This window comes from Thermobia domestica, chromosome 3 (genome assembly GCF_964235325.1).
Source record: "Thermobia domestica chromosome 3, izTheDome1.hap1.1, whole genome shotgun sequence".
Classification (NCBI taxonomy): domain Eukaryota; kingdom Metazoa; phylum Arthropoda; class Insecta; order Zygentoma; family Lepismatidae; genus Thermobia; species Thermobia domestica.
Genome location: NC_137456.1, coordinates 290004539 through 290027848, shown reverse-complemented (window position 1 = coordinate 290027848; position 23310 = coordinate 290004539).

Here is a 23310-nt window from a genome sequence, read left to right as displayed (position 1 = left end):
CATAAAAGGAAATACCTGTTCTTATAGGAACTTTTTGCGCTGAATTCGAATATGCACTCGGTTTTTCTCCATCACGTACGATTTTCCCTAACAGAGGGATTTTCGGGAAAATCCCTAAAAAATTTCCCTTTTCGTTTATTTTACACCCCAAGATCTTGTCCCCTTGCATATACTAACATAGAAATTATACCTAAGTATACTTGGAGGGTTTGTTAAATATGAATCAAAGTTTCGTAATAATCGCTTTATTCTTTCTAGAGAAATAAATATGTTTGTATGTATACTGTGTGTACTGTTTATTGCACCTTATCGTAATGCTTTCAGATCTCTTAAGTTGAGGTAAAAGGTTTTGCTTTATTACCACAAACACATATATAAAATATAATACAATATAATTTACAAGTGTGACAATTTACAATAAACAATAATACAAATGTACCAAAAGGTCATGAAAAGACAATCAAAACTATCACAATATATGAAACTTCCATTGGGTTACAAAAACGTACACTACTTCCTTCTTTTGTAAGAAATGTTGCATTCTCTAACAAGACCCCAACAATAGTCCCCCATCATTGAAGGATCCCATCGTCCCTGGTACCTTTTCTTCATTGCCATTATATCTTGGTGGAATCTTTCCCCCTGTTTGTCGCTGAGAGCACCTAGGTTAGCAGGAAAGAAGCTGAGGTGGGAGTGCAAAAAGTGGATTTTTAAAGACATCCTACAACCCAACTCTTTGTATTTCTGTATCATGTCCTGTACGATTTCTGTGTAACTCTCAGCTTTGTTATTGCCCAGAAAGTTGCGCACAACACACTTAAATGCTGTCCAGGCAGCTAGCTCAGCACTGTTTAACTTGCTGTCAAAGCTATCATCAAGCATTAATTTCCTAATTTGGGGACCAATAAACACTCCCGCTGAAATCTTAGCATCACTCAGGTTAGGGAACTTATCTCGCAAATACTTGAAACCTTCACCAGATGTGTCCATGGCTTTGACAAAGTTTTTCATAAGTCCTAACTTGATATGAAGTGGCGGTAGTAATATCTTATTAGGATCTACCAAAGGAGCGTATTTGACGTTGCATTCTCCAGGTACGTAATTCACTCTAGGTTCCCATTCCTTCACTTCATAATGTTTGTCATCAGCTCGGCTATCCCATAAACATAAAAAACATTGGTACTTCGTGCAACCGCACTGCAGTCCTAATAAAATACCAACTACCTTGAGATCACAACATATTTGCCAACAATGGTCCTTGTAATTTATAAGATTTAGCAAAGTTGACATGGTGTCCTAGGATTCCTTAATCTTCACTGAGTGCGCAAGTGGTATAGAAGGTTTTTTATTTCCATTATGTAAAAGGACAGCTTTAAGGCTGACCTTTGACGCGTCGATAAATAACCTCCATTCTTCTGGAACGTAAGGAATTCCTAGCTCCGCCATCAACCCATTTATATCCGTACATACGCACACATTATCTTGCATTGAGAAATAGCTTGAAAATTGAACATGCCTTTTCCTGTACACTGATATGTTCGTTTCTGCATCCAATAAGTTCCACTGCTGGAGCCTTGATCCCAGAAGTTCCGCCTCTTGTTTTGTCAGGAGCAAATCACGGACTAGGTCATTAAGTTCACATTGCCGGATGAAATGTGGCTCGCGAACACAGTCAGGGATGAACGTTGGATCCTTGGATGTACATGTTGATGTCGATGGTTCATCAAGGTCATGATCATCATCAGAGTCTTTTGGCCATATCTCTTCCCAGTTGGTAGGGGGCTCGGGAAGTGGAAGTTCATCCCCGTGCGGAATAAGTCTAATTGCGGATTTAACGTTGGGATAACTTATTGTGTATTTGCTTTTTTTAGAATGTCCCTTAACTACTGTGAGACAAAAATAACAATCATCCAGATGGTTGGTGGGTTCTCTCCACACTATTGGTACAGCAAATTTCATGAACCTCCGTTTCCCTTTGGCCCATGCAAGTAAAGTAACGTAGCACGACGCACAAATTATGTTGGGTGCCCAAGTTTTGTCCTGATCTCCCACACGACATCCGAAATATATATAATATGCTAGTTTCACCGATGGCGTAATGGATCTACACTGTCCTTTAACTACAAACTGGCCACACACATAACAAAAACTATTTGGTGAGTTAACACACGAACGCCGTCCTCTTGACGCCATTGTACTGATCACAAACTAAACTTCTGGTCTTAGTTGGGTATAATGCCGTTAAGATCTAACATGAAAGCACTCTTAGCAGCAAAGACAACTTTGAAAGTGAAGTAGTGTTAAACCACACGTCAATATAAAAATGAACAAAACTCCCTCACCAGGTGTCAAGAACACAATAAAGAAAGAAATGTGCGGGGGGAGGGGGGAAACGATACCGTAGTGGAAAATTCAGAGTGCATTAGTTCATTGTTGTCAACAATGAGCCTGTATTCCATTCTTTCTTTCTTTTGCATTCTGTTACATTTGATAACAAATATTGATAACCATTTCATGAACAAAACGAAAAAACTTGCAGAATTGTATATATATGTATTAAGATATACATATACTGTACGTTTAAAAAAATATACGTTGAAGTACATTCTATTTTTATACACGTTTCTAAGTTACAGAGAGCAATACAAGTGTGTTGTTGACTATTGTAAATATTCATTTTTATGTCTGTGTTTGTAGTAATAAAGCAAATCGTTTTTACCCCAACTCAGGAGATCTGAAAGCATTACTATCAGGTGCAATAAACAGTGCACACAGTATACATACAAATATATTTATTTCTCTAGAAAGAACAAAGCGATTTTTACGAAACTTTTAGGGTTTATTAAATATAAATCAAGGTATACTTAGGTATAATTTCTATGTTACTATATGTAAGGGGACAGGAGCTAGGGGAATAAAATATCTGAAAAAGGGAAATTTTTGAGGGAATTTCCCGAAAATCCCTCTGTTACGGGAAAACTGTACGTGATGGAGAGAAACCGAGTGCATATTCGAATTCAGCGCAAAAAGTTCCTTTAAGATCAGGTGATTTTTCTCATGTAAGAAACAAAAAGTTTAAATTTGTTAACTAGTGTAATTGATCATCATATCGCTTGTTGTACAATGCGGCTTTGTTATTGTTTATCTTGAATATGTTATATAGTACAACATTTCTAATTTCATTCTTGGAAAAATAAACAAAAAAAAAACACTGCATGTACCTCTTAAGCTGTTACGGTTATATCCGGAAACGAAAGAAACCATTTTCAGAGGCAAATACCATGTAACCTTCTTCATGTAACACACTCAAAGCTCGTTTTTTTGTAACCAGCTAGCTGAACAGGAAGCGGAAATGACGTTTACTTACCAGCGTATTGTATACATGAAGGGCATATAGAGTTCTTTCGAGGGGGATGGAATCATAAACATAATATATTTTTTTAAATACTGAGTTTTAAACTCCCACTGCCAACCCATGCATCTGACGTGTTGCCAACTACAGGTGTTTCCATTTTTCTTATCACCATCTGCATGTCATTCATTGTAGCAAGAAAAATGTATCTATAAATGAGAGACCTAATATAAAAATAGTAGTAGATTTTATAGAATTAGTAGCTAATAATATAGTTTGTTATGCGAGTTTAATTTGTCAAAAGAACTTTACTTATGGTCCTAAGAATGAGAAAGTAGTAGAAGAGTTTTAGGTCAGATTAGATTAGATTAAGTTTGTTTTCATAAATGTTCATGTTGCATAAAAGTTGTTGAGATATATATCATAGAGGTAGATAAAGATTTTCTATTAAATAAACATGGCAGTACACCTTGAAGTTTTAAACAAGCTTGGAAACTTGGAACAAAAGCCAGTTACAGACTTACGAAACTGGAATCAGACACACCATTTCAAATTCTAAATATGAAAGAGGTAAAGACCAAATATAGTAAGAGTACTTTAGTTGAATGTGAAAACTGTAAGGCATTACTTCCTCGTAGATTTACGAAACACTTAATTGATGGAATGATAAATATTGAAGATTAAATATACTTTAATAAAAGATAATTATCGTACTATTGATTGCCTGGCTAGAGTCAAAAATTTTCTACATAATACATAAGAAATTGCATCCTATTTAAAAAAGAAAAATAATATTACTGTTTTAAGACTTGCTAAATTACAAGATTTAGAAAAAAGTAAAGCTTATGAAATCACGTTATGGAAATTGATTCAAACACTATATACAGGTGAAAGAGTTTCTGTACATTTATATGAGAAATATAAACGTTACTGCTTCAAAGATATAATGAAGATACAGAGCAAGTGTTAAAAGGTATGAGAAGATATAAACTATTTATGCGTTAAGAAGTTACGAAGCAGTTAAATAATGGCTATTCTATGCATCATTTTTTCAAAAAATGAACCGTTAAAAATATTTTTTTTGAAGTCGTTTTTTCATAGAAAGCTAGATAACAATCATATTTCACTATCACTATTCAAACTTGTTATCATGTAAACATACAATTCACATAATTTCTTAAGTACGTTTTTATGGTTATATCTTAAAAGCCTATCCATAGAGCTATCCTCAGCAATATCCAACATTTAATACATTATATAAAACTTAGTTTAATCGTTTGTAACCTCGTTTAATATCTTTTTATTTTTTTTAATATTTTAATTATGAAATGAGATATTAAATTTTGAAGTTGGATTGGAGTGGAAATATAGGGGTGAATTTATAGCGGTATGTCGTCCGTTTCAATATTGTTCTTGTTTTATTTAGGAGGTGAGATATAAAAATGTCGATTATAAGACACAATTAAAAATTAGATATAACTACTTAGGGGTAGTTTGGGAGTGGCATAAGTTCGTTCGATAGTAAACGAATCTGCACCAGTTCTTACTTTTTCAAAATGGTAACTAGGAGCTCAAGATATTTATTATTGGGGAGGTAATTAAGGGTGCTCAAGGGATGAAACTATAAAGATGAGCTTGTTTAGGGTAAATCAAACCTACCTGGCTGATTGAATTTTGAAAATCAGTGAAATAGAAGTTGAAATATGTAACTTTGTATTTTAAAATGTGTATGTTATGATAAACATGATAGTTTTTTTCAAGTTAATTAGCAACGCTGCAAGGTTTGAAAAGACCACCTGAACTATTACGTAAGTGGCTGGCGTGACCGAGATATCACACTTGTCTACTTTCGAGACATTTCGTCACCAAAGCTCTCTCTCGCCGATGCTAGCTAGAACCTTTGTTGAAAGAAGATAAAGAGAATATGTTGGCGTTAGGAGATTATGTCTCACGTTCTGTTTTTTGGGAAAATGAAAGGGAGATCTGATTGCGAGTCACGTTCTAAGAAAGAAAAAGAGAGACCGGATTACGAGGCTATAAATCTAAGACATATATATCTATTATTGCTCATTTCGATTGTGTGTGCACCTTTTTTAGTGTGTGTGTGTTTGCAAATGCTGGGTTATATATATTTTAAAATTTTCTACATAACTCCGGCACACACTGAGAAACTTAGATGAAACAAAAGTATTTAAAAACAAGGTTTTACGATCGTTAAGATTTTAAATACTACAAAGCCCTAGCTAATTGAATTCCTTCTCTAAAATTCTCTTCAGTGGCCTAGTTAAGAAGAGATGTTCGTAGTCATAAGGATGATGTATATACTATAGCTGCTAATATGTTAGCGTTAGATCCGAGTGATAACAAAAAAGAAAAATACTAGAGGAAAGTGTAAAGGCTTTAGCTTGGTGCCATTGTAAGGTAGAAGTTAAGTAGATATAGCTTTGTAAATATGATGTAGTAGATGTTATAAGATATAAGTTAGATATAAGTAAGTTACAGTTCTTAGATAAATAAGGTTTTATGGATATCATAAAGCCTATGCTCTTGCGCTATGTTGTATATAAAAAGCTTGAAAAGGGGAAACTGACGCTGAACCTACAATAACACCCTACCATCATCATTAACAAATATTATATAATAACTTTTTTTAAGTAATACGTAAAAAGATATTTAAGTGTTACTGAACAGATTGCGTTCTGAGCAGAGCAAGGAAGAAAATTTCCAACAAATCTATTTCTTTCCAAACCGGCAACAATATTGATTTAATATTTCGGCAATACCTTTACGGGCGATTGGTTGTTTATTCTTTTCCAACACTCCTTCTTGTTGCTCCTTAGGGGCCCCTTTCTGTGAGCACCCGGAGCAACTGCTCCGCTTGCACCCCTTAGTTACGGCATTTGTTTCAGCACGTGAAAATCATTGAATTCTGAAATTAGCATAGGGTCAAACTTAGTATCAATTGTCAGCTAGATTTCATTCTCCACTTTTAGTCTGAAAATCTGTATCAAAAGTTTTTTTTAAAAAAAAAAACAAAGAATATATATTACTTTGATTTCGAAAGTTCCAAATCTAATAAGAAAAGGAAATAAATTCCAATAATATTTAAGTTTACACTCACTTATTCACAAGGTACCAAATATTGCGATTTGATTAATTTGTAAATGTAAAATTTCGTTCATAAGCGTCTAAGTTAGAACAAGAAAGGAAACACGCAATTAAGCTTTTTTGCAAATTCCTCTCCTTAAAGTGATAGGGGAAATATGCACTTATATATGAAACAGTGAAAGTGATTCGGAAGCCATATGATTATTTTTGAAGCAATTGATTGGTACAGAAATGACATTTTGTTACTGGAGCTACGAATTTGAATCGAATTTCTTGAAATGCGTCTCCAAAGGAAGGTTAAGGTGATTCATTTTTTTTCTCAGAGTGGGGGTACTACATACATCCCATAAGTTATGGAGATATAACTACTCATTTAACCTTTTCGTTGAAAATAAGCACGTGTCACAATGTTTTCATTCATTATCCATACTAAAAGCAATATACGGTGTATGTTGTTTGTGATTGCAATACGTGAAAATTGTTGAAACTTATGAATTGCACTTAGGACCGAAATTAGTATCAATCTCAAGTGTGAAAGCCATAATGAACGGACTTTAGCTTACAGTACATATATCAAGTAAATCGCTGGAAGACTGAAGAAGATAGCCAATTTATTGGTTTCAGTTTTTACACTGCACTCGCACTGCACCGTGCTGGTCAACTCTAAATATTTGCATTAAACCATTTTGAAATTCGTGTTGCACTACAGGAAAATACATTCTTTGAAACGAGAAGGAATTTTTAAAATCGGTGACTCTATTCTGTAGTTATTCGTCAATAGAACCATGAACTGTTAATAGAATCACCAGCCAGGCCATAATTCTGTCTGTTATATCGTGAGGTTTGGAGAGAATACACGTATTGTCACTAAAGCCATGGATTCAGAAATAATTCTGCAAATTTTCATTATAAGGTTTTAGAAGGATCAAGCATTTCCCTGAATTATTATGTACTATATATCTTGGGTCTCTGCGGATACAGAGATAAGCTTCGGCGTATGAATTCTTCACTGGAAACAGGGGTTCATCAGTTTCAGCGTTTCCGAAAATTACACATCAAATGAGTGAAAATAAGGACATTTATTTTCCCTATTAGATTTTAAAGTTGTTTAATCGCGAAATGAAATTTGAAGATTCACAAATTTGGAGACCTGGAATTCAATATTTATTTGTAATTAAAATAAGGAAACAATAATCAAGCATTTGACACAATTTCGCTTGAATGGGAAAAAGGAGTGATATTTCAATAATATTGAAATTTTCATTTATTTGTTTACAAAATGCCAAATGTGCAGTTTGATGTAAAGCAAAGTCAAGAAATTTGAGAACCGATAAAATTAGGAAATGGGTGTTTCAGTGTTTACAGAGGTTCACCTTTTAAGCGTGACAAGTTAGATCATTTCTCTAATATTCTCATGTTCTTCTTTTTATTGATTAAGCGCCAAGTATTACAAATAAATTTTAATATGAGAAATTTAGTTTATAAAGTCTTAATAAAAGGAGAATCCATATTTCAGCAACATTGGAAATTTAGCTTCCAACAAGGAAAGAGAGCGATTGTTTTATACATTGAAATTTGCCATCATCATTCCATATGTGGTAATTCGATTTAGTTGCTCAAATGTTGATTTATTTTAAACGTCTAATGAGATTGGTCTTCAGCCTCAACCATGAGAAGTAACTTAGGCCTGATTATTTTAGGGTTGTATTTTAACTTTGAATAATGAATGAATTATAAATGATAATTGTTTAATCAAAAATTATGAAATTTTGTACTTCATTCGGAAATGCCATTTGGTATATCAAAAAGATAAACGCTGCAGTTGGTAGATATTGCTTTAAATACAAATAATAAATTACTAGTTCCTACACTTCCGAAAATTAGCTCTTTAAGGAAAGAAGAGCGATTATGAATACTATATCGACATGTCATTTTTATTTAAGGGAAAATGGCCAAATTTATGGATCAACCTAAATTCGAAATGATAAAATCGATAGTAGTATTCTTAGACAAAACAAATACATATCTCAATGTTGGTGAAAACTTCACTTGTATAACTGTTAAGAGGGACAGTATCTGTAATAAATAGTATCTGCATCATTTAGCAAGAAAAGACTTAGTGTAAGGATTGGCTTATGTTCGAGGTGTGAAAAAAAATCATTATCTATTGATTGGTTCCCTTGGTACTCAACGACGCAGAAAACAACGATTCTAATATATTTGTAAATTGAACTAGACAGCGTGGGAAAAAGAACTCTTAAATACGGCGAGAGGAATGAAATTCACATCTGGTCCGCCAGGTTTTAACCTTTTTTGTCTCGCGCTTTATTGAGTAACATAAGTACTTACGCGTTTGCTTTTCTCCAACATTAACATTTTAAGATATAAACAATATATTTGGGAACATTTATTTCAAGTAACAAACACACACACACACAACAACAACACACACACAGACAAAATTCATCAACTAGCAATCACTCTTAAAACAATTGGGCATCAATGATACTGAAGTTATGAATACTCTGACTTATCCTTAACAGAATTTCATTCCTCTATAATCCCTATCAATGAAATAAATCCTAATTCACTTCGTCTACTAGATGTAGACAATCGTATTGTATTACCTACATATATATATATATATATATATATATATATATATATATATATATATATATATATGTGTGTGTGTGTGTGTGTGTGTTTCTGTATGCAATTTATAAATTATATATAAGTTTACAACATATGATTTTATTTTATATGAAAAATGAGCATAATGAAGATTATTGCCAAAGGAAATTAAGTTTTAAAAGAAACTGATATTACTGTCTGAATATGCAATACAGATAATTATTTGTAACTATAAGATTATGTGCGTAAAATGTTTTCTGACTGTTTGGTATAATGGTGCATTTACTCATTTCCACCCATGTAGCCAAGTCCAAATAAAATCATTATTTCCGTTTTGATGTTGCCTTACAGTCACGTTCTCTGTCGAAACTTGTGTGTAATTTGTCCAAAAACTGGTTAGTACATTCTACAATTCCATAAATCTTGACTGTATCGATAAATTAAAAAAGCATCAATTTCTTCAGTAAAACCCTTAGCACTAAATCCGTGGCATCTTTTTCACAATGTTTTTACAGATTGTGTTCGCCGATTCTACCACATCTTTTTTCTCTTTTTTTGGGGGGGGGGTATTTTCAAATGAAGCAATTTTCACTGTAACTGTAGCTCACATCCATATCGATGGCATATGACTATGCATCTATGCTGTTGACATATGCTTCACTATCTAGATCGATATCTTCTTCAAGTCTGCATCTTCTTCAAGACTTTCAGCAGGCGCTAATACTCGATAATCAACATCAGACTTATCATTAATATTGTCAATTTACTTTTGTATTTCACTTGTACTCAAAAAGCGAGACCTTGCTTAGAGAAACAAAACTTCACTCATAAACAGTAATGATCACAACGATTGCGAGTTGAAAAATTTCGAACTCCATAAAAATAAATGCTTGCTACTTTTATCACAGAAGGGCTCGAGCGTTTGAAGAAAGCAAATACAGACGAAACTATTACTTCAACCTGTATTGGAAGCTACTACAATTGCAGCACGTCAGCAAGTTTTGAGGTAGAGGACGGAGAGAAATCACTTGAGGAATAGAAAGGGGAATGACTCCACTAATGCAACCGTACGCAAACAGCATTAGTTTTTATTCACCTATTTGCTTTTTCCTACAGCGCGAATGACAAAAGGTTAATTTAGTTTTAGTGTACGAAAAGTTAGTGTTGGCGGTAAGGGAATTCATTTAAAGCCCAAGATGTTTTCATTGATCCTTGTAGTACCCGACGAGACAAATATATTAGCGAAGTTTGAAATTTAAACTCAACACTTTGCGACAATCCAGTTGAATACTGGCAAGAAATGTACATATATTCGTGGATTATTTTTCAATATCAGATTAGTTTGTTACCGCTCTTAAACAACCAAAGATGTTTCCTCTATTAGCGATGATGACCTGGTGTTATGACATGCACACAAATTTATAAAGTTTATATTTTATTATCTTTCTTATCTGTATTTTCTTTTGATCTCTTTCTCCGTTTCTGTAGTAATATGCGTGGAAGAAAAAATGAAATTGACTGTTATTTACACATTTCTAATATGTGCTCTGTGCGCGGTTTTCAATAGTTTTGAAATGATTATATTTTCATAAAATTAAATGGTTTGTTTTTTTCTCATTAGGAATATACTTTCTATGCAGACGAAAACTTCTTTTTGTTATTTTGAAGATTAAAATTCATTAAACTTTATTTTGCAACTTCATCTACAAAACATAGCATCGTTTGTTTCAGAGATTGTGTGATTCACCGAATATTTCGCGTTATATAAAACTGACATACACGTGCCAACAATATTGATTCTCAACTTTTCTAAAACGAGGTCAGCTTACAAACAACAAAAAAGAACAAACAAGAGACGAATAACGATTAGAGGTGTACAAATGTTACTGTGTACACACGCGTATAAGGATTTAATGTATTCAGCCATAAACCGAAGTACTTTAACTCTCTCTATCTCTATCTCTATCACATACAAACACACACACGCACACACACATATATATATATATATATATATATATATATATATATATATATATATATATATATATAATTCTTATAAGTTGATAGTGAAATAATATACAATAGAATGAACGGCACGCGAATAAAAATAAAATATTTACTGATGATTAAGCATGATTCCATAATTTATTTTCTAGGTACATATTGTTGACCTAATGGCAACTACATGCAAATCTATATCGACCTTGTGTTTATGTAATTGGTTAACCAACTTCCATTCCAAATATGTGGCAATGGTCCAAATATGTGCGGGAGAAGATTTTAATAAGACTGTCTTTTCTATAATACAATCTTCTTTCCAGAATAAGATATCGACATAATTCTCGTGTATTAGTCGAGTGCTGTACAGTAAGCGAAAGCTGGAAGGGAACGTCAGGGAAAATTCAGAAATACTTTCTTCTTGTGACGATATATATATATAAAACTTATACTGTAAATAATATGTGCTGACGATTGTGTATTCGAATTGGTTCTTAGGCATAAAAAATTATTTTCATAAATAGTAAGTAAGGTACTTAATTTCAGAAAATAACAGTAACGTGCATAAAAGAAAATGATTTGGGACATAATTTAAAGAATTGAAAAATTCAGAACAGAGTAAAATTATATAAAAGTGTTTTGAAAGTCCTTCAGTTACATGTATGCAAATTAATTACATTATGAACAAACACACTTAGTTACCAAAATAGTCTTAATAACGACTAAGAATAAAATCCAATAAATAAATAAATAAATAAATAGTGCCAGATTCTTATTTTTTATATAATACATATATAAGGTCTAATTTTTGACATAGATGATGTTCTGCGTTTTGATGGTTGTTGTTATTTCACCTTGTAGGTGGAAGTTAGGGGTGGAGTAGGGGAGAAATAAATAAATGACTGATATCAGTTTCTGAGGTCGCTGAGATGAACAGTGACACATCTTGTGCCTTTCAAATCCAAATAAAGCTTCACAACTTGGGCAAGGAGGAGATGCATAAAAACAATCGCAAATGACCAACATTTTGGTCAAAATCACAGTTTTGGGGAGAGCTTCGTTGAATAGCGACACTTCGAATACCGATAATGTAGAATTTCAGCCACGGGTCGTACTCTTTAGGAGGGATTGTGACATGTAAGAATAATTAAAAATTACAAATTACCGATGTTAGTGTTTAAGTTAATTCATGCCTTTTGGGGTCTCTAACTTGATTGATTGCAATTTTTGTGCTCTTTATGTCCAAAATGAAACGTATCCTCCCTTGTGCAAAAAAAGTTCTATATGTTAAAAACCGGAAGTTAATATGAAGAACATGGAAAAGGGTTACATGCTTATCCTCATTTTATTTTTGATTTTTCCTTCTTAATAATGAATCGTTGAAATGCAAATTGCAGTTAACTTTACTTCATTCTCCTTCCAATAAGTAGGTAATATGAAACAATATAATTATAAAACGCAATGTTACATATTATTTGAACACGTTCATATATATACATATTAAAATCAATCAAAATATTGAAACTCTGTGCTGCTGCGCAGAGTCATAACAGTCAATAGTACTAGCAAAACAACGCAATGGGCTTACAACAAACTACATGACCTCTGACATACTATTTTGACATGGTACTACATATTATTAACTACTTAAATAACCATGGCACTTATAATAGGTACATGGGATTCTTAGATTATAAAAGTCAGATTAGTACCAAATTTAACTTCGTTCCTAAAACCGTTGCTATGGTACAAGTAGTTTTATAATGTAAACATTATTTTAAAACAACATTGATTGAAAATAATTTACATTACTATTAAAACAATCTTAACTTCCTTAAACTGTGTGGTTGGACTCAGAAAGGAATAAGTGGTAGTCAAAGGACACCGGTACAGGTCAATACAATATTTTTAGCAGAATTCCCTTTTCTTCCATGGAAGAAGAAGCTTATTGAAACTATTTGTAGCACCTTCTCTCCTTATAACTAAATGAAAGTGGACGGAGATGTGCTGCTTTTGGAGATATGGTGATATCCCATCTCTCTGAAAATAAGTGAAAAAAAGAAATGCGATATAACGAAAATTGTCATACAGAAATTATGTTTCTTGGTTCGTTTCAAACCTGAAAGCTGTTTCAAATTACATAAGAAGACGAACAACACACAACCGTTTCTCCAATTTGGAAATTTCTCCTGCGCCCATTAAAACCTGAATTTTAATACATCTTGGGTAATTTGTTTGTGTGTATTTAATGAGGACCTTTTTCTTGATTTACATCTTACATACGTCATGCTTTAAAACATACACTACCTTTTTCATAAAACTTACCTTTAGGTTACGCCATTTAATAAAATTTGAAGATTGAAACCTACATTGAGGTTGATTCTAAGTTTGGCCTAAATTCTACTCATAGGTTTCAACACTTTCCTAGTGTTGCAATCATAAATAACTTACAATTATTTTATTGCGAAAGTAAAAAGTAATAGAAAAAGTTTTCCTTTCTCTTCAAACAGTAATGTTTAAGAAGGCTGAGAAACGTGGTCATTTTTAAAGAAAAATATGAATGAATATTTTTATTTCCATAACTTGAAAGATGCATGTGATACTCCCTTCAGTGAAAAAAAGAATAAGACTCTTCTTAACCTTCCTTCTAATTATAATAAATTTATTTCTTATTCATTGTGATTTTAACAAATTGAGAAATCTGTCCCAATATGTCGCTTTTAGATAATTAAATATTGTCTCAATTTCCAATTAATCACTTTCATTATTCAAAATAATCGTGCATATGGCTCATCCCTATCCAGGGGAAGAATTTCCGAAAGAGCTTAAATACAAATTTCCTTTGTCATTAAGTCCTTATGAGCGGAATTTGACCTTTAACTATAAAGTGAATAATAAAATTTGTCAAGCTGTAAATAAATAGAAGTAAATTTCTATATTATTGGGATTGTTTTTCTCCCCTCCCTTAGAAGTGGATATTTCAAAATCAGTGTACCTAGGGAAGGTGTATTCCATTATATCTATTTAAGAATTTTTATACAGAATTTTACACTTTGAAAGTGAAGAATGAAGCTTATTCTAAGGTTGGAAGTATGTTTATCTCTAGATTCGTTTCAAAGGCTTCAACATTTTTCAGGTGTTGTAATTACAAAGAACGTAAATTGACGTTTATGCGGAAATAAAAAGTAATAGAAGAAAGCTGAATGTTTTAAAGAACACATCAGGCGCTTTCCTGATAGTAAGTAGAAATTCAGACATTATAGAAATTACCTAACCATTTTGGCTACAAGTGGCACGTGACTTAGAACGCTAAGAAACACCAAAACCCGGTTGCGTTGTAAATCTCTTATGATGAAATCAGTGTCAGCAGTCATTATGTTGCAAAAAATCAGCTGTAGTCCGCTAGTCTCATTCGATGGTGGCAGTTATATCTACAGGATAAAGTACATATATTAGTTTCGTGAACAGTATAGCTGCAGCAGGAAGTCTTCTTTTGAAGTGTTCAGTTCGGGGTTAGAGTTTAGAAAGTGTACATTAGTATGATCTCATGAGGCGAATTGATCCCATTCATGTCGCCAAACTTTTAGTGGCAAGTTACGACTGGTTAAATAGGGAAACGTAATTCGAATCGATGTTATGAAGTTCTTGAATAGTTTATACAATATGATAATTCATAAATGCAATGGGGATGACACAAAAATTAATAAACATAGGTTGGAAAGGTATAGTGATTTTCCACAACAGCAATATTCCCTACCTGAAGATGGCTTGTCCAATTGCAATACAAGATGTTCATTTTCAGTTAACCATCATGTGAAAGTAAGTACGCACCATCTGCATTCAAAATGTAAAGGCACACGCTGTTGACAATATATTTGGAACTAATTATGAAATATATTACAATAGTGGTTTCAAATCCCAATAGCAAATTTATGCGGAGATATAAGTGCATTCGTTGTAAATCGTATTATATGGAAACATTTGATTATATGACTAATAAAAGCGGAGATAAGCTCACTTCAAGAGAAATAGGCTCTCATAGTTAAAATTATAAGAGTATGTAATCTGACGATATGAACAAACAAGAGCATATTAGTATCTTATACACTATTGGTACCAGCAAATATACTCTTTGGAAACATCGAAGAGATTAGCTCAGAGAATTTGACAGCTTCGAATACTTTAATCAACGAACTTAGGCTGAAGATAGCATTTCTTCCTGGTATATCACTTCGTTCTTTACACGTAAGGACATGCAAAATATTATAGTGTTTGTCAGAAGGCAGAAGAATTTGCTTAGGAAAAAAACAAACATGTGACAAACGGGAGTGAGAACAAAAATGTTTTAATAACTGATTAATGTGTGTCTTCACTGTCAATACTGTCTCACAGAGAAAAAACTACACTTGCCGACTGTGCATGGCTCTACACACATACATTCAATTAATTTGGTTATCTCAAACTGTCAAATTAGCTAACATGCTATACATCAGCTTTAAGGGCCAAAATGCACTTCTGGTCCATATGTTTCTAAGAAACGTTAAGTCACATGTCCACAAAACTTTCATGTTTAGGCAAGATGAATAAGAAAACACTATTTGAAAAGTTTTCTATCCATCGTCCTTGGTAAAAAATTACGTGACGAAGCAAAGAGACTATTGTTGCTATAATGATCATACTTTTTTAGATCCGAAAAAAAGGGTATTACGTTCAAGACACTGTCATGAAATTTTACAAAATATTGCAAATCTCTAGAGACCATATTGGCTCTATGTGAAAAGAATAGTGAATTTTTTAAGACTACAATTTGAAAATAACACTATTGTAATTATACTATCTTCATTTCATCATCATACTAGACTCTGTGCTATATATTCAACTTTCTGCACTGAAGTGAAAACAAATATTGCAATATACTTGGCAAAAGCCAGTCTAGGTTCTTGACATACCAATATTAACATATAGAGTGGAATTAGAGTTGCCTTCTGCATTATGCCGTTTAAATATAGAACTGCTATTTAATTTGAAAACAGTGACTTATCTAAGATGTGCATTTTGTTCTTTCCACTTTCCTCTACAACTTCAATGAAATCCTAAATTTCAATTCTGGACCGAATATTGGAGGAGCAGTACCAGATCAGCTGAAAATGTCTGTGGTTTGGATAGACTAATTATGTTTAATATTGGAATCGGCCACAAGAATACAAATGTTTTATTTTGGTCCTATTATATCTACATTTCATTTCTTTGTGTTAATAAAATTCCTTTGTTAGATCTTGTTTAGGTGATCTTTCGAAACTTTTTCGTGGTAAGATACGCGGTTTTTCGTACGAATTTCTCTAACCATAGTTTTTGGGGTGAGCGATTATCCAGAGGCGCAAAATTTTCGACAAATGATGCTTGAAATATTTCCTAAAATTTATTGAGGAGTTTATATGTCAAATTGCATATTTCTAGGTTAATCAAATCCCTAATTTCTGTACATTCTTGTTAAATAGAGGGAAGGTTCAATGTTATTAAGATTGCCCTTTTTCCTGTCAAGACCGGAATTTTAAATAACAGTGATATTTATGGTTCCTTAATTTAAGTTAAAAGCAATATATATATATATATATATATATATATATATATATATATATATATATATATATATATATATATATATATATATCGAATGTCAGATCTCTAACTTGAAAAAATATCACGCTCAGTACGTATTATGGAATGCGAAATCTAAGTATTTTATAGATGTGCCTATTTCTCTCTGAGAGCACGGAGTTTTTTTAAGCTGAATAGTACAGTCACTTATTTTTAATTAAGACATAGTATATCGAGTTTCATCTTTCAAGCGCCACTGCCTCGTAAGGTATTGTATTCGTTGAAAATATAGAATCTTTCTTTACTTTCTCTGGGATGGTATTCTCAAAAAATCCTTCCTCTGTCTTGTCTCCGAATTTCACATGTTTCTTCTAACTGTACGGATTGAGGGACGGTGAGTCACTTACTGTTTCTTTCTTACTTAATAACATAGACTGTCGAATTTTAAATGCATTCTGTTCTGAAACAATCGAAAACAAAAAGGAGCAGGAAGAGGGAAAGCACTATGAAATTTTAGCGGACTAAGATTCGAGAACCGAGGCATCGTCTCCTACCTGCGATAAATCGAAAAAGTACATTCTTATAACATGCTAAACTAGGAATTTAAGCAATTTAATTATTAGATATATTACTTGTACTCAATATGGTGTTGGGGGCGCGGTGGCTCAGTGTTAGAGCGTTCACCTTCGGTGCTTGGGGTCCCTGGTTCGATCCCAGCTCGCACCGTGGGGACTTTGTGGTGGAAAAACACCGTGCTCGTGGGTTTTCTCGGGGTTCTCCGGTTTCCTCCCACTTTCTTCATTCCACCATTTCACTCATCTCTGAACATCACCGTCTCCTTTAACCTAACCGGCATAACCGTGGGACGTAAAAATTAAAGATTTCATTTTCATTTTTCAATATGGTGTTGAACTAACTTTGAGCAATTGCTAATAACCGGTACAGATGATTTCTAATGTATAATCCATGTACTGTTTAATCTTCTTCTTACTTTGGTCTGTCTCTCATCCTTCTCTCCTCCTTTGGCTGCCATTGCCACAGAAACATTGGCTGTCTTTTTTGTATATTTAATTATTGTAGCTGGCAGTATATGTGCTCAGGAATATGTGAATGATATATTAATTATATTTAAAATTTTTGATGGATGTAATTAAGGCTGAACTTGGAATTTAGTAAAGAAGAGTTTTCAGAACCGAAAAGGCGTACTGTACCTTTAATGCATCAGTGGTTGGTTTATTATCTTGTGAAAAAAAACACACTGCTTTTTACTTAGATTTACAACTTGATTTTGTGTTTTCTCGTGCTATCACGGCACAACACTGAAAACTGAAAAAATACGCGGAAAAAATCACGAAAATATAAAAACAAATGACAAGGAAGCTCTCTATTACTGAGCCACGATGTCTCCCTTAGAGAAACGGAGAGAATCATGGAACTGAAATTGAATAGAAAAAGGATGGAAATATTCGATTAATCACGGATACACGAACATTGTAACTGCAAAACCACCGATTTCACCTTGTTTACCTGTACTATATGAACAGTAAGACTGGTGCCTTCTTGCTTTCAACGTGTGGTTTGCTGAGAACAGGAGCAACAAACTGTGACGTCACGGAGCATCCAGTTGGAAGTGACTGCTGTAGAAGGATAAATGCTATCACAATCCAAACTGTCGGTATGAAAAATGTGTAATTTATATTTGCATTGACACAAAGTGCTTGACTCGGGACCATAGGCTTCAAATCGTGGGTCTTCCAGGAGTCAGCACTCATTGGAAATTCTTAATTGGTTCATTGGATTTTTGCGTTGGAATTAATATCGCATGTTGAATTTTTATACCAATAAAATAATTAGGTAATATTAAATGAGCTTCAGCAATGAGTATAACTAATCTACTTACACGTTGCAATTTTAAAAGTTAAGTTAAAGCAATTACCAATACTGCTGAGTACATTAGTATGGGAAAACGAAATTTTAATGTTCAGTCCAACTTGAATTATAAATTTAGGTAATCGTAGTATGAAGAAAATCTGACGACTTTTCATTTTAAAACTAACTTCCCAGTTCATTTGATTTCATATAGGGCACGCACGAATCAAGTCGAGACGAGATTTAAGCCTGTCTCGACTCGTCTCGTGAAAATATTGTGTCGACTTGAAACTATGTTTCTGTCTCGATTCCTGTCTCGACTCGACTCGAATTTGAGACAAGGCGGCACGAAATTCGAGTCAAGACAAAATATACGAGTTAAATATAAGAATTAGGCCATAACATTATGACTACCTACATACTTCTCAGTATGTCCACCTTTTAACACGGCCAGCACTCTCACTGATTCTACATGTACCGTACGTCTGTCTGACCGGCAGGCATTCCTCAGCGGTTAACGCTGCTATCGTTGGAGTGGGTTTATATCGATAGTAGACAGGTGGGTTATAATATACTGGCTGATCGGTGTATAAATTCATTTAGAATGTAGTAAATTTTCAACATTCTGATTAACTTGCAGAAAATTTCACAAGTTATGACAAGAGGCAACTGACTTGGAGTAGTTGGGGAAGCGAATAATCTAAAAGTTATGTAGCCCTGCTGCGTTTATGGAAACCAAAGCACAATAATTATAACTATGCTAAAATACTATAGACTGCCAATTGCTCATTTTGAGAATTTATGAAGTTCACTTTATCGCAATAGTTTTATACAAACTAGATATTGGCTACGGGTAATAGGTTTATACAAACTAATAATCAAATATTATTATTATTATTATTATTATTATTATTATATTTGAAATACAATGAAATATCACGACATTAATTATTAATTTTAATTAACTGAATTGAGTTGAAAATTAAATCTTGATCGACGTAACTTATATTATTATTTGAGGGAAAAACATTAATATTTGGTTCCCCTAGAAAAAGTTGTTTTGGGCCCTCCCGCAAAATTCAAGAATAGGTCCCTTCTTTCCATCTTTCTCTTGCTCTTTGTGGTGTCTCCGGACACTCTAGGTCGTCCCGCACATCAATGGGCCCGTTACGTACATTTCAAATTAATTAAGAAGACAGTATTGATAAATCTCAAAGTCATACGAACAAATTCTGGGGTTCCTAATACTAGACAATTTTACTAAAATGGGCCCACGATTCATTTTTGTTTTATTTACCTTTCGTGTGTTGTTTTGTTTATTTAATGTAGTGAACCTCTTTGATGCTTCATTTATAATTTCATTTTCGTAACTTATATGGAGTAAAAAATGTCTTAAAGGGTGCCCCTTCAAACGGCGGAAAGCTGTACCTAAACGGCGGCGCCATTTCTGGTTTGGGTAGAGTTTTACTGAAGAAGGTGAGACCTATTCATTGTACAATAAATCAATTCGACAAAACCTCATCTCGATATCTCCTACCATTTTTTCTCTGTAGAAATTAGTATTGATATCGTAAGCAATAGTATCTTGGAACAACTTCTGGTTCGGGATTGTTATCGTATTTTGCCCGTTTTCTTTCTACGGCGATAAATGTTGAAACATGCAATGACTACTTTGAACCAGTTCCGGTTTGAATATGGAGTTAATGGATAAAATGGCGCCTATTCTTGGGAGACTGATTCGATTTTGAAAAAGTACACCTCAATATCTCTTACTGTTCTTCCTCTGATTCCTGTCGACAGACGGTTGGACAGAGAAAGTCAACGCCTCTACTAAAGAAACAAGTATGATAATGAAAATCCTGATGTAAAATAAAAATAGTGTCAGTATTATTTTTCTATAAATAAACTAGCAACTAGAACATAGTAGAAACACTCCTAACTTCCGAGGTTCGATTAAAGTTTAGCGTCTCATTTTAGCAACTAGGTTATATAAAACACGAACCCATAGCTATTGTGGTATCCATAAAACATGAGCTCTCAATAGAAATCGAACTAGGATGTTGCGTGCCATGTGGTTAAGAGGGAGCTCCTGAGAAAATGGTGTATTATTATTATTATTATTATTATTATTATTATTATTATTATTATTATTATTATTATTATTATTATTATATTTGAACTAGAGAAAGATACAGAGAATGCCTGAGATTAAGACTTGAGTTTTCTACTTTTTCTTTCTTTTTTTAACCTGAATCGATCCAGGCGTGTGTGTTGCTATATGTTGGTGCCTACGAGAAGGAAGTTGGAATAGTCTCGTTAAAATGGAGTCGTTAAAATCCTTTCTAGTCTCGAAAAATATACCTTTTCCTATTAGGAGACCTATTTCGTCTAATATGTCATCAAGAAATTCGTTTATCTCTCGTTTCGTGGACAACACTACTGCTATATGCTACATGATTGTGCAACCACTTACTTTGAACCTCAAAAATGTTTTTAAAGTGTTTCAGTTAATAATAAATATTTGTTCTCCAGCGCAAATTTATGTTTCAAATATATCCATATAGATAAAACTGAACGAGACAGTACAATTACGTTTTTTAATGCGGAGTTCAGCAACTCCATGCTGTAATATTGAGCATGTGGCAGAGAGCTTCAACTTCTTAACATGAAAAAGCCCAAAACTTCTTAAGATGTTCTTCTATCCTCTTACATTGTTGTCAAGTGGTTGCAGTCCACTTCACAATCAAAAGCAGCATAATGCAGTAGTTAGATACAGTGACGATGCATGCTTAAATTTATATAATTTTACGGGGCAGGGGGGTCAGTAAACAGAGAATTTTGAGAAAGTCAGTTACTTTTCTAAATACCAAAAAGGATATTGTGTACTTCTAGAACTACATTACAATACATACATGGGAAACCAGTCATGGTGCAGGTGTATCTACGAGCGGGGATGGGGCACTTAACTTTCTTATACCCTTTAGTGTTGTTACTCCTTACGAATATCCCCACTTAAAATTGTTTGCTCAATATTTTTATCTCTTCTCAGTAAGTGACGGAAGAGTGAGAAAAAAGGAAGAATTAAAAGCTAACAAAAATGTTTTACACAAGTCTGAGTGTGATGATAGTGTATACAATTGCATTCGAGTTATGTTCACGAAAACAGGGAGAATAGTGTTTAATAAGTTCGGAATTTCTTTCAATCAATACCATAAATTAATATCGTATTTTATTACTAGTTTGCCTGGATATTGTGGGAGTGGTTTCCAATTCTTAAATACGATGCTGCACACTTAATTAAAAATATATTTTATGCCTTAAAGCAATGATATATCTCATTCAACTAGTGCATAACATGGTCGATGTAAAACGTCTGTTTAGAAGCAACTTACATTGAACTTTAATTCTTCAATATGGTGCGTTCATTGCACAATAAAATCAAATCTATTTCTAGTCATTTTCGACATATTTCGTTTTCAGATCTCTATTTTAAGCTCCTTTCAGTGCTTAAAAATTCTTTTCCAAATATGGTAAAAAGCTATAACAACAACAACAACAATAATAATAATAATAATAATAATAATAAAGTGTTAACGTACATACAGAACTATAGCAGGTGTATTCCGTACACCTTCTGTTTAATCTTAGTCGTTAGAGTATACTTTCTTTTCAAGGGTTATGCCTATATAGTACTTTTGTTTCTTTTATATTTATTTATTTATTTAATTGGGTTGATTCCAACAAAAGAGTCCAACACCTTCTTTTCTCCATCGTCTCCAACACCTTCTTTTCTATCTTATTCTTAGTTGCTGTTGAAGTATATTGATCATGAGAGAATATCAGCACGAAATCTTTGCTTTACTCTCATATTCATATTTTCACTCTGCAATTTTCTTAATTATTTCCAGAACATCAAGTTCGGAAAGGTAATACAAAATATCGTAACACTTATATTTTAATAAAATTACTAATACACATGTTTTACGTAGTTCCTTTTTAAAAATGTCTTTTCTAATGCCAATCATAGATACTTCCAAACCAACGTATACCCTATGAAAATTTTACTAATACCCTTTATTATTATTTTCGTACCTTTTATTAGTTTTTCTCAGAACATTGGAAATTCGACTTGATTCTTTTCTGTCTTGAACGTCCCATATGTTGAAAAGTGAGTAGTAACCGAATATTACAGTAACTGTAGCGAATGCTGACTTAAGACAATAAATATAAATATGAAAAGAATGTACTTTCCTGTCCTCGGGAGCACGGAGCACGCTCACGCTTGCGCACATGTGTTTGGTTTAATACTTTAAAGTGCTTAGTAAGAACATTATAATCACTATAACACTTTAAAGAAAAAGTTAATGTGTCTTATGCTGAAACCTTTTTAACAGGAAATTTGACTCAAACCAGTGGTTAAGTTGGCACATGCGAACTTAGCTCGCTCGACTCAATAAAGCTTAAATAAGTCCTTCCGTTTCAGCATCGACATTGTATGAGACTAGGACATTGCACTGCATGATTTGTACTAGGCATCATAACAGTTGTCCTAAATGCAGCGAAAAGTCAACCTGAAGGTTGGTTTATGCACATTGTGTATAAGTTGACTTGTTATCTCAAAAGGAATAACTTGCTCAGTTTAATAAATTCCATTTTCGTAGTTATTGTTTTATTTGTCAGTAGAAGAAATATTGCATTTTATAAGAAAATTAGAAAGGTGTACAACCATCAAGGAAAAGTAATATTGA